At 41.1% G+C, this 14,076-nt stretch overlaps 1 long non-coding RNA gene across 2 annotated transcripts in view; it reads left to right on the plus strand.

The window, feature by feature from the left end:
* Positions 1–13,830, plus strand: part of LOC149982928 (uncharacterized) — a 33,867-nt gene extending 20,037 nt beyond the window's left edge. Inside the window, exons 2-3 of one of the 2 annotated variants that reach the window (XR_016496762.1) lie at positions 6,513–6,582; positions 7,516–13,830. This is a non-coding gene — a long non-coding RNA (uncharacterized LOC149982928). The remainder of the gene's footprint in view (positions 1–6,512; positions 6,583–7,515) is intronic. The other variant, XR_016496763.1, reaches the window with a different exon arrangement.
* The last annotated feature ends 246 nt before the right edge of the window (positions 13,831–14,076 follow it).

Consider the following 14,076-nt stretch of genomic DNA (forward strand, 5'->3'; position numbering starts at 1 on the left):
AAGGCTATCTATATCGAATCGGTAGCAGCGGTGAACCGGTACCACGGTCCAGAGATCCATTGGAATTTTGGGCTCTAGCCGTGTATGAGTGGGGTTCGGGTGAACAGCTGAGTAGGCCGGGAGGTGGGCCTCAGGGAATAGCTTCGGTACTAGGTGCCACGGTGAGTGAAAGCTAGCTGTGAGCTAGCTAGGTAGCTGCAAACTAGCTGTGAAGATCAGAAGTAGTGGATTACGGCAGGAATCCGGCGTTGTTGTGGAGAGACGGTCCGATATTGATAGACAAGCGATATTGGTAGACAGGCGAGTATTATCCAGGCTAAAAACGGGGCTGGTATCTGTGCAGAAGGTAAAAGCCGCTAGCAGTGGCTAACATTGACTAAATAGCTAGTATCTAATTAGCTTGTTAGCTTCTGGAGATTCTTGAATGTGTTCTAATGTATCACATTGGGTGAGGCAGGTTACCGGAAGGTATAATCGAATAAAAAAAAATTGAGTAGAGATTGAAAATAAATTGAAATATATATACAAAAAAATACGAAAAAATACAAAAGTACATGAGAGGACAAAACAAACACGTCTACACTGCTACGCCATCTTGGATAATTTTCTGTGAAGACTTTTGCGACATCTTCCCCTTTAGTAGTAACATGCATGGGTTTTAGACAAAGCAGCTCCTCACGTAACTACCCTGAGTCACAGTATCTTGCAACTGCCAGACGTGGAATGTCATTCACATCCACACTCTCATCAAGAGCCACACTAAATACAGGTGCATCTTTTAACACTACAGTTAGTTGCTCCTTTACATTTTCAACCATCTCGTTAAGGTGCCTTTCAACAGTTCTGGCAGACACAGGCATATATTTTATCTTTGAGATGATTGTGTCTTTGTTAGGCAATCCATCAAATAAAGCCTGCGAACAACTGAGGAAAGCCTCCTTGATATATTCCCCATTAGTACATCATTTTTCATGTTTAGCGATGCGCTGCGCAACTTTTCATCTCCCTCCTGTAGCTTGATTTTGACTGCATGTAGATTTGTAAACACACTGCTTTGCCTTTCATACCTGGACATGGTCCTCTTGATTTCTTCAGCCTTGTCCGCCTCATCCTTGAAGCTTTTCTCATGTCTCGTTTGAAAATGACGCTGTACATTTAATGTCCGACAAACAACAGTTATACAACTGAGAACACAAACAGAACAGTCCTTCAATAAAACAAATCCATATTCTTTTGTCCAAGAGTCATTAAATGAGTGGACATCTGCCTTATTTTTCTTTGCTGATGACATTTTGCAATGAACGTCAAGCCAAGGCTTAGCATTCTAAGCCATGCCAAGCATTCATCTTCACTTCTTTAACTCCACTTTTAGTTAGACTTTTTTACTTTGTAAACCTTGCAAATTTCAATAGCTTCAATATCAATAAACATATCAGTAAAATTCAGTCTCAATAACCATAAAGCTCAGTTCAATAACCATTTTCCTATGGACATGAATGGTACCGTATCTCCCTAGGATCTCTTTACAGGAACCGGAAGCGTTGGAGAATTGTCACTGGTTGGCAGGGAAACTTTGAGAGAGAGCGAGAGAGAGAGATACTTGTTAAACTAAGGTTTTTATTATTTTATTAGGATTATTTTGCATTTACTGTAGTAATGTAGCCCACTTCCGACCAGTCACAATGTACAGCGCCTGAGTGACGCAATGGTCTTTGGCGGCGCAAACTGTGTTGCTACAGATGCTGGTTCAATACCTGTGCCGGCCTTGACTGGGAGACCCATGAGATGACTGTAGGTTTTTGATTTCTCTCCCTCTAAAAACATAAATAAATACGTAATTCTAAATAACAAACTGCCTTTTAATTATATATTTTTTTTTTTACAAATTAGTAACAATGTCTCACCCCATGTTCAAGATGGGGTGAGACGTTATTTGAAAACGAAATCATCTCCAAAATATTGTTATTTTTTAAACAAAGCGATTATTATTATTATTATTATTATTATTATTATTATTATTAATGTAGAATTAAATAATAACTCCTTGGATATTCTCACAGATATATTATTAACCCTTTTATTAGCAGGACAATATATATTGGTCATATTGGTCATGGCTCCCAAGTGGCGCACAATGGGATTGCCTTGCAGTTCCCCAGCTGTATCCACTGAAAACACATGAGGTTCAAGGCACAAGAGCAGGGGGCACGGGATGGGCCGCAGAACCGCGCACAGTGGACCCCCACCCCGCCACACCGGGTAGCACAGAGCAACACTTTAAGGGGCAGTCTGTTTTAGTTTGAACGTGCAATGTAACTAATAATGGCATCTTCATGCTTTTGTTAATACAACACAGGGATTCTTTAGCTAAATAGCCAAGTACTGGAACCTACACCCGACCGTCACTATGTTCTTAAAAAAAAAGGTTTTAAATTCTCTAGTACAGCCACTATTGAAGGCTATCAAATGCTTCTCAAAGACGCCCTCTGGTGGTCAAACTAGCGCTAATTAGCATTTCTGGCACCAGTGGTTGGTACTTAAATAACGAGCCATAGAATTCTGCAGTACTACGCAAGCTGTGCTGCAGTATGCTGCAACTTTTAGAGGACGAACCACTGTAGGTACCCTTTTTTGTCATCAGTGTGTGTTGAAGAGCAGATAGGCAAATTATATTTGATTATATTGTTTTTTAATACCCTTAAACGCTGTATAACGCTGGTATGATGTTGATATTGTAAATGGTACATGATATTGTTTTCTTTTCTAATGTATTTATTTACTATCTCCCAAATGGCATTGTTGTTTAGACAAAAAAAAGTCCATTATTAGCATTGCAAAGCCTTTGTATGTATCTGTGTGAAATTGTGTATAGATCTGACAAGTTTGAGTCACCCTCTGTAGAGCATTCATGGTTACTGCCAGGGGCTTCATCCTGACAGTGAGTAGTAGGAGAATGTGTGGTTGAACACACACACACACACACACACACGTCTCTGTGGCCCTATGTTTACGGGTGTGATAATGGCATGCAGCACACTGTCGTTGTTGCTGTCTCATCGATGACAGGGTCTTTGGCTGCAGGCGTTTGAATCACTGTTTTGCTTGACAGAGTTGTCGAGGTACTCACTACTCTGACATTTCCTCCCTCTTTCTCTCTATCCTTAATGAACCTTGGGTAACAACTCTCCACTAACAGTTTTTCTCTCGCTTTCTGTCTCTCTTTCTATTTCTTTGTCTCTATTTCTCTCTCTCTCTCTCTTTTCTGGGGGGCGGGGGCTGGTCCAACTCGAGGTGTCATAAAAGTAAAATGCACCCCCCTCCCTCTTTACAAATATTTTCACATGACTCTCCCCTTCTACTGTAAAAGCAATTGAACACCCTCCCCCCCTCATAGAAATAACTCAAAATGATGTCGAAGACCACAAATAACAACTGTAGCGACCCTGTGTTTATAAACATGGGATATCAACTTTGTCACTTGCATTTTACCAGCAGAAAGAAAGAAAGAAAGAAAGGAGGAGCCAGATTTTAGACATGATAGAGAAACCTTCAATGTAAGCAGACTTTCTTCCTATAAAGTTCTCCTCACAGATCCAGATCCCCCAAATGCCAGAGAATGCCAACTGCAGCGCTTAACATGGCTTATCACTTTTTTTGTTATGTGTGGCTTGAGTAGATAATACCCTTTTGGTAGGAATCCATGACAATTGTCTTATTTGATCGTCTACAACATATGAAGGGTTTGTGGTTTCAAACGTGTTGATCCTGGATATTTGCTGACTGTTAATGACCGACATGTAGTAAGTATCATTGACAAGCCACAGAAAGTAATGACAGGTTGCTTTATGACAACCTTGTAGACTTTCAGACATGTCCCATAAATTTAAAAAAAATCACACATGACGTGCCAAACTGCCTGTTGAAGGTCAATATAAACCATGACATTGTCAAAACTGCCAAAACTTTCTGCTTTTCTCTCATTGGAGTTAGATTTTTTTTTTTTTTATTAGTTTAGGTCGTGTTCTGGGGGTTTTAAATGAAGAAATCAGACAGGAGTGTCTTATCTGTTCATTGACTGTGGGACTAAAGCAAATACAGCCTAGAGTCAAAGCTATCAGCAGGTCACACACACAGACCTCATTATTTTAGTCTGACTTATCTGCGCCACACTCATAGACAAAGCCCTAGACAGACGGGGTCCTAATCTGAGGGATCTACTGCGGTTTTTAATGATGTCAGTTAAATTAGTTGTGCCTGGGACATCAAAGCTGCTATTGTAATTATCAAATCAGACAGAACCAATTTACTGATGTCAGAGAGAGAGAGAGGCAGAGAGATATAGAGAAAACACTGTCCTTATCTCTCTCTCACACCTTAGTGTGCTCTACTGTATTGACAGAATTTTAAAGCAGCTAAGCATTCATAACCCCTGTATAATCTGTTCATAACCCTTCATAACATGATCCTAATGCATCATTGGGATCAGTCTAGACCCCTTTACATTGCATTATCTTAGGGTGTGTCCAAATTCACATCAAGGGATTTCTTTTTTTGTCTCTGTTCCTTGAAGCCCACTGGTCTGCCTAAGGCTTGCACAGGATTCCACCATGTTGCCTTCACCTATCAAAACCATAGGAATCATTTGTCAAGGAAAACGGAGAGGACGGGTATTCAGCGTAGACCCTTGGGACAAAGCCTTAGACTGAAGAGCAGTCATGTTTGGTTTGTGTCTGTCTTTGCTCTTTTGGCCCCTGAAAGGCGCGCACACACACACACGGATACCCTTCCATTAACTACCAGTGAGCATTTCAGCACCATGGACAGCACTTAGTTTCTCTCTCTTTCTGCCTCTTGTCCATTTTCTTCTCTCGTTCTGCAACAACAACACAACATATGTACCAACACGGTTGACTGTGCTAAGTAATGTAACCTAGCTTCAGCTCATCTATCTTCCCACTCTGCATGTTATTCATGTACAATAGCATGTGTTTCGGTATGAGTGTATGATCCACGCATTGTCAGGGGCATCAGATAGGGCTAGTCTTTGCTGTGTTTTTATTCTGCTTTCAGTCTGGTAGCAAGGCTGCAATAATAGAGCTGTCACTCCTTGATTTATTTTGCCTGTCCTTGTGATTGACTCCACCCCCTCCAGGTGTCACTGATTTTCCCCAGTGTATTTATCCCTGTGTTTCCTGTCTCTCTGTGCCAGTTCGTCTTGTATATTTCCAAATCAACCAACGTATTTTCCCGTTCTCCTGCTTTTTGCATTTCTCCTTTTTTTTGTCCTCCCAGTTTTGATCCTTGCCTGTTTCTGGACTTTTTACCCATCTGCCTGAACGTTTCTGTCTGCCTTGACCACGAGCCTGTCTGCCACTCTGTACCTCCTGTACTCTGTACTCCTGATCTGGTTTTGACCTTTTGCCTGTCCACCACCATTCTCTTGCCTACTCATTTTGGATTAATAAACATTGTAAGACTCCAACCACCTGCCTCCTGTGTCTGCATCTGGGTCTCACCTTGTGTCATGAGAGCAAGGTTGGTGTGTGTATGTGTGTGTGTGTTTGTGAGTGTGCCTGCGTTTGTGCTTGCATTTGTGCATGCGTGCATATGTGTTTATCCTGTCCTCCATCTGATAATAAGACTGCAATAACAGGTTGTAATATTCTCTATTAAGAGATAACAGGGCGTAGGGAGTATGACAGGACAGACACAGCCAAATGCCACCCTGTCAGACCACTGATAAGTCACTGGGGTTAGAAGCAGAGACATTTGACTAGGAGGGGTGTTGAGTGGGGTGTGTGTGTGCGTGCTCCTGACTGCACTTCATACAAACGAACACAAACAGTACCAGTCAAAAGTTTGGACACACCTACTCATTCAAGGGTTTTTCTTTATTTGTACTATTTTCTACATTGTAGAATAATAGTGAAGACATCACAATTATTGAATCATGTAGTTCCCAAAAGTGTTAAGCATATCAAAATATATTTCATATTTTACAAGCCACAATTTGCCTTGACAGCTTGGGACTCTTGGCATTCTCTTTTCCAGCTTCATGAGGTAGTCACCTGGAAAGCATTTCAATTAACAGGTGTGCCTTGTTAATAGTTCATTTGTGGAATATCTTTCCTTCTTAATGCGTTTGAGACAATCAGTTGTGTTGTGACAAGATAGCGGTGGAATACAGAAGATAGCCCTATTTGGTAAAATACCAAGTTGATAGTATGGCATGAACAGCTCAAATAAGCAAAGAGAAGCGACAGTCTATCATTACTTTAAGAAATAGTACCCGCAAAACACCAGTCTCAACATCAACAGTGAAGAGTCGACTACGGGATGCTGGCCTTTTGCCCATCTTAAATCTTTTATTTTTATTGGCCAGACTGAGATATGGCTTTTTCTTTGCCTAGAAGGCCAATAATTATATATTCCAATCTCTGACATTGTTTGTTTTGGTATTTCTTAATTTCTTAATTTACATTTTTAGGATTTGTGTGTATTGTTTTGTATAGGTATTAGTGCACCATTGGAACAAGAAACACAAGCATTTCACTGCACCTGCGATAACATCTGCAAATATATGTAAGTGACCAATAAAATTGTATTTGATTTTATTTGAAATCAGCTGAAGGCAAGACAGGTTGATGTGCTCAGAGTGAAGATTTATTTACAGGTCTTGGTGATCCAATGTTAAAAGCGTCATATCATACAAAATGTACAAGTACATTTACCAAATATACACTGCCCAAAAGAAAAAGATTCTGTATTAGGCATGAGATGTCCTATCTTAACTGGCACAGGTAGAGGGCAAGAATGCACAGCCTCCCCTTGAGAAACCAAATCGACTGTCTAACAAGAGCTCAAACGGGTACATACAGTATAAGCATTTATCCCCTCCCAGGACCACACAAATACCCAATTGGCCATTACAACTGTACCAATAAACTGGTTCTACAATTTAAAAGGCAATTTTCACATCCATTGTTACATTGGTACATTCGTCTTAATCAGACTTAATGATTATTAATGATATTTCATCACCATTTATATATGGAACAATAATTTGCTATAATTCAATGTACTGACTTCAAAGCGTGGCGTGAAGGCCATGTAGCCTATTTCTATACGCACTTAGGTGCATGTGCTCCTATTATGCACAGCCGTAATAGAGCTCCACAGTGGAGGTTTCATAATACCTATAAAACCTAGCGGTCAAACAGTAAAATGGTTCCAATACTTTTTCCACCTCAAATTTTGTCTCGCCTGCTCCTGCTCCCCCTCCCTGGCCTCGAAGGCGCATTACACACTCCTGCCACCATCATTACGCACACCTGCCTTCCCCTGTCACGCGCACCAGAAATTACTGGACTCACCTGGACTCAATCACCTGTGTCATTACCTCCCCTATATCTGTCTGTTCCCAAACTCTGTTCCCTGCTTCAAGATTAATGTTAATTTGTCATTGTATACCCGGTTCTGATACTGTCCCTGTCCTGTTCAATGTCTGTTCCACAGTAAATGTTCAACTCCCCGTACCTGCTTCTCTTCTCCAGCATCGGTCCTTACAGAATCATGAAGCCATCCAACAAAGCATCGGGGAGTGCTGGCTTTCCGGTTGGTGGTGACTTTGGGTCCGGGGGCAGCCGCCGATGGAACTGGGGGTGCCTTAGCCAGCTCATCAGGCTACCCCGCGCTAGCTGGCTCGAGAGGTTCTTGTCCCGGTTGGCTTGGCAGGCGCTCATCCCACGTCAGGCCCAGTCGGATCGCCAGGCATCTACGCTTCAGCAGGCTCCCATGTTCCAGCAGGATCAGCAGGCTTTTACGCCCCAACCGGTTGGTCCAGCGCCCAGGCCTTGGCTGGCCTGTCAGGCTCGCCCAGGTGGGACGCCGGGTGGCACCCCTAGAGGGTGGGTACTGTCACGCCTGCTCCCGCTTCCCCTCCCTGGAGCTCAAAGGCGCCAAGCTCCCCAGCATTACACACTCCTGCCACCATCATGGGGTATATCTGTCTGTTCCCTGCTTCAGGATTAATGTTAGTTTGTATTTGTATACCCGGTTCTGACGCTGTCTCTGTCCTGTTCAATGTCTGTTCCACATTAAGTGGAGTTCAACTCCCTGTACCTGCTTCTCTTCTCCGGCATTGGTCCTTACACATTTTTCCTATAGGGAATTTTAGAAACAATTAAAATAAGGGCTGTGTTTCGTGTTACCTCGTCCTGCCGTGACATTTTGATAACCATGTAAACCTCTCTCGGACAAGGTGACTTTTATCAGTATATTTGGCTCTATTTACTCTCAGATTCAAAAATGCTAATTAGCATCAAAGTAGACATCATGCAAGACTACAAATCCCTGCAAGCTCCTGCACGTCATCTCTAGCTGGCATCCTTGCTAACAGGTATTGTGTAATTACATTTTTTGCACAAGACAGTTCAGACTAATAAAAATGTAGCCAATTTATTAATGACTAGATTGGCTAACATTAGGATAGTTAATCCAGAGATTCTTACCTTTGCCTCGATTTGGCAGTCCCGTCCAGATCATCATGGCATTTTTAGTTCTTTATGATAGCCACATTAGCAGCTAATTAGCATTTCATTTTTGGGTGGATACATACAGGCAAATATTAATAAAAGTCACATTGCGCTCACTCAGAGGGTAATAAATGGTAGGCTATATGAAAAGAGTGTTTTTTAATATACCTAAATATATGTTGGTCAAATACATCCCTGCATGTTCTCACTTCAAAAAAGATACAGATTAGGAGCAGTGTGCGGAGGGCTGTGTGTGTTCTCAACTTTATCAGACAGACAAATTTGCTGTCGTTCAGTCAGAATGCGCATCAGCGATTCTTTTTAGATATTATGCACGTTGTCAGCTCGATAGCAAACGTCCTCGCAGTGTGATTTATCATAGTAGCAGGCAGCAGCACGCTAAATGATCAGACCAAAAACATGGAGGAAAAGTGATCAGGTTAAATTACAAAGCAAGGGTAATAAACTAGGGTACCCGTGAGGATTTCCTACACTGGACAACTTGTTACATCTGTTGACAAATCATTGATAATAATCTGCATTTTTTATTTTGTCATTACATTACATCACATCATGTCATTAACGTGGTTCTTAAATAGTTGTCGGATACAATTTGGCATCCAGCTGAAGAGTTACTCTGTGATATTTTCACACATCATCATCTGACCCAGAAAGGAACTTTCCAAATGACAGTCAATTGACGAATAACTGTTGTGATAGCGCATGCAATGCAAAAAAAAAGCTGTTTGCAAGGAATGTCCAGAATATTTTGGTGTCTCAGTTGTTACACTGTGGAAGACAGTTGTACCTCGATCCACATTGGGATCTAATTTCCCTAGCGAATTGAGGTTGATCATGTGTTGTTGTCTGCTTGATTTACAGCGAAAGCATGAAGGTAATGTGTTCATGTTTTCATATGTTTTTGTGCCTTGTATTGTGAAACACCCAACGCTATACTTATTAATTATTCTGGATTATTATTATATAGCCTAGTGGGCTCCAAGTACACATGTAGATCTGCATGAAAATCCTTTTTATTATTGTTTCAAACCATTTTGAAAGTTGTATCCCCAAAATCACACATTGGCCAAATGGTTTATAGAAAAGACCCACCTACAGCTTCACTCTATCGAATCAGAGTAGCAGAATCAACGTACAGCCCGCCCTTCTCTTTACTGGCAAGCATGCTAGCCAGTTGAGTTATTTAGACCAACGTAGAACCTTTCACATGACTGATTGACTGACTGACATTAGAAAGATGCATGCTGGCACCCGAAAATGTCATTTTTTCAGATCATGGATAATCACAGAAAATACTTGGATCATAATCGTATCCAGAAATTGCCCATATCCGTTTTGATACTAATTTTTTCCGACTACCCGGCACACTCTTAGTTTCACTAGCCAATCTGTTGCCATTGCAAGGGCAACGCTGCAGCTACTGGCTCTGGCGGCGTGGAGAATAAACCGTGGAGACTCTGTGCCACAAAATAAGTGAAATGATGTACTAAACCTGGACAGATCATTTAAAGTCAGAAAGTCAAAGTCGAGTCCCATGTCTTGAGGTTCCAAGTCTAAGTCAAGTCAAACTTGTCGCGGTAATCAGTTGTGTGTGTGTATATAGCGGGGATGAAAATAATGTAATTTTGTCTGTCATGATCTCCAAAATTCGATGCATTAGGTCATCACACCATTGATATAGCAGTGGACGCTATAGCTTATCGAATCCATTGTGACACAGTGGGGGACGCATTTTGGCATGACAGGCCGAGCAGTAGAAACTCATCAACATTACATCTTCATAGCAGATGTTTTTGGACACTAGTGTGCTCTGGGAGCTGCAGAGCAAACAGTACCTGGCCCTGTTACGGACATCACTCTCTCCACTTCCAAACACACACACACACACACACACACACACACACAGTGCTTTCAGAAAGTATTCAGACCCCTTGACATTTTCAGCAGGAGAAAGAATGTCCGTAGGGGGAGTAGCAAAAAAGTGTAAACCTGCAATGTTTTATCAGAGCTTGAGGTGAGGCGCCCCCTGTCGGAGCCATTGATTAAGTCATGTCAACGCCCCACCATCTGTTACCATGGTAATTGAAACCCCTGGAAACTGAGAAAAATCACACTGCAGTCTAAAAATTAGGTGAGCTGGACTGGGCAGCCAAGTTTGGTTTGCTAACGTAAGGGCTGGGGAGATAGACAAACAGAGCCAAAGAGTTGTGTGCTTCTGTTAACGGTGTATCTGTTCCTTTCACACAACTCACAGAGGTTGGGGCCAGAGTAAGACTAAGAGAAAGGAGAGAAACACCATTTGGTCAGTGCTGAGCTGTCCATATCCTATCCTGGCACTGATCTAGAGTCAGCTGAATCATGTGAAGTCACTGTGGACAGTTCTGTCACTGATTTACAGTCAGTGGAGGCATCTGAACCGTTGGGATCACCTGTATAGTTGAGGTATTCATAAAGACAGACAGCACATCGTTGTGGACAGAAGAGCAGTGTGTGTGTGTGTGTGTGTGTGGACGTGTTTGGACGTGTGGACGTGTGGACGTGTTTAACTATACTTGTGGGGACCAGAAGTCCCCACAAGAATAGTAAACAAACAAACATTTGACCAACTGGGGATGTTTTGTTGGTCCCCTATTTCTAGGGGGTTTAGGGTTAAGGTTTGAATTAGTGTTAGGGTTAGGTTCAGGGTTAGGAGCTATTTATGACAAGGCGATCCGAGGGGAACTCCACCCCCCATTCAGCTGAAAAGGTGGCACAGGGAATTCAAAAATATTCTTTAGAAATATTTAACTTTCACACATTAACAAGTCCAATGCCTCAATTGAAAGATAAACATATTGTTCATCTACCCATCATGTCCGATTTTTTTAAATGTTTTACAACGAAAACACAACATATATTTATGTTAGACCATTAGATGACGTCAAAGTTGACCCACATTCAGAATTTCACTTCTTGTTTGGATGATTGCCTGCCCTATGAGTTCTGTTATACTCACAGACATAATTCAAACAGTTTTAGAAACTTCAGAGTGTTTTCTATCCAATAGTAATAATAATATGCATATATTAGCAATATAGGACAGAATAGGAAGCAATTCACTATGGGCACGCAATTCATCCAAAGTGAAAATGCTGCCCCCTATCCTCAACAAGTTATTAAGGGTTTGGGTTAGGACCTAATGTTAGGTTTAGTGTTAGGGTTAAGGTTTAGGTTAGGGTAAGAGTACAGGATAGGGTTAGAGGTTAGGGAAAATATAATTTTGAATGAGACTGAATTGTGTATCCCCACAAGGTCAGTTGTAAAAGACTGTGTTGTTGTGTGTGTGCATGTGCATGTGTTCAGGTGAGCAGATGGCAGGACAGGCTTGCTGTTTAGCATATTTGTAGTCTTTGAAATGTGTCCCTCTCCATGCCGAGAGAGAGAGAGAGAGAGAGAGAAATGTGTGTGTGCGGAGCCCTGTGTGAGTACCCCTGTCTCAAAAGGCAATCTGTGATCCCTGTTATCTCAGCTTGCCCCCCTCCCCTTCTCTAAGTCATTGGCTGTTTGAGGGGGATGGATGTCACTATTGCCTGTGCGATTCCTAAGTTATGTGTCATTAGATTAGTGATGATGCATATGAGAGCCCTATGGGCATTTCCATGTAAAAAAGCTCCATGAGCACTAACATGTGAAGTCCTAGGATCCCATCAAATTAGCTGTGAAATGAATGAGTCTATACTATATTAAGGCATATATAAATTTTTCAACCATTTTCCATCATGAAAATTAAGAATAAGGAAAGGCTTTAATTTCTGGTCCAACAGATAGATATAAGAAATACATCAAAACATAATAATTTTGAAAACCCCCGCCAACTAGTATCAACTTTGATATTTAGTTTTGCAGAAATGATTTGCCTTTTGTAAATTTAAGAAATATAGCCTAGTGTCTTGTCACTGTTACCAAAATAACACATACATTTAAGATATTTAAAAAAAATTTCTCCCCCATGAGGAGGGAGGGTAATGAAAGTTCACAACAAGTAAAAGTAGACCTACCAACTAGTTATAGTGTTTTTACTTAGATAAATGTTGTTTATGCATTATTAAGTAATTAAAACAGGTCAATCTGTTACAAAAACTATGTAACAATGATTGCATTGGCAACAATCTGTAACAGAATGAGTGAATTGGCTACAATGGTAATTCATAGTCACAAACCACCATTGGTTCCTCTGCTAGTGTCCTCCTTTACACTGGCATACTGTTATGTTCAGCTAATAACAGTTTTACTTCTCTTTCTGTCATATGGTGGTCAAAGCAAATGTGTGAAAACTCTCTCTCTCTCCCACTGAGCACAGACTGACATTGAAAAATTGTTGAAATTTGGTCAGTCCACATCTGAGCCAATTACAGTAAAGAAACGTAGAGTTTAGGTCAGTGCAGTACTGTACAGTAGAGCTTAGAACAGTACAGTATAATACTGTACTGTAATGAACTCTACTCTACTGAACTATACTTTACTGTGCTGTACTGTACTGACCTCTACTATACTGTTATTTGTTGTAGTGTACTGTACTCTACTGTGATGTCCAAACTTGTGCAACATAGATGTCTACTATTGGTACATATTTTGTCCGGTCCGAACCAACCAAATTTAGCTAGTGTGTAGAATAATACCCAAACATGCGAAGGAGGATATTACATTATTCTATATCTGTGTACCTAGTCAGGATACATCACCATGAAGAGAATGACATTCATTATTAAGCATTTCTGTATAGTATAGATCAGGGACCCATGACGTAATTTTGTTACCATCATTCTGTTACCAGGGGTTAAGCCACTTCAAAAACCAAAAGGGATTTTTTTTTTACTCAAGCTGTCATATCATAGCTGACACCCCATTCTTTCTGTAGACATCTTTGAATCTTAATTTGGAGTAGATATTAAACATATTGTCACGACTTCGGCCAAAGTCAACTCCACTCCTTGTTTTGGGCGACGTTCGGCGGTCGACCCCACCGGCTTTCTAGCCATCGCCGCTCTATTTTTCATGTATCCATTTGTTTTGTCTTGTTCCCTGCACACCTGGTTTTCATTCCCCTATCAATCTACATGTATTTATTCCTCTGTTCCCCATCATGTCTTTGTGTAAGATTGCTTGTGTTAAGTGTACTTTGTCTATTTGGTGTTTTTGTTTACACGCCAGACTTTTGTCATTTGTTCCGTGTTTGGGCACGTTGGTTGTGCTTCTGTTATTTTTACTGGAATGAAGTGTGCGTCTGTCCACTTCACTCTGCTCTCCTGCACCTGACTTCGCCTCCATTACATCCTTATGACACATATTTTTGGGGAAAACATGGTCATAAAAAAATGGAGGGAGATTTTACCGTCCTTCCCTCACCAAACATCTGCACTGTTCTTTGAGTAAATGTTTTTTGGCATACTTTTAAAGTGAAAAATTTGAGTCTCAGCGTAATTAAGTTAACGTGGAATTGCCCCTACTGGCTAGATCTTTACCTTTGGACCCATAGCCTACA

Source organism: Oncorhynchus mykiss, chromosome 6 (genome assembly GCF_057628025.1).
Source record: "Oncorhynchus mykiss isolate SJ-2025 chromosome 6, ASM5762802v1, whole genome shotgun sequence".
Lineage (NCBI taxonomy): Eukaryota > Metazoa > Chordata > Actinopteri > Salmoniformes > Salmonidae > Oncorhynchus > Oncorhynchus mykiss.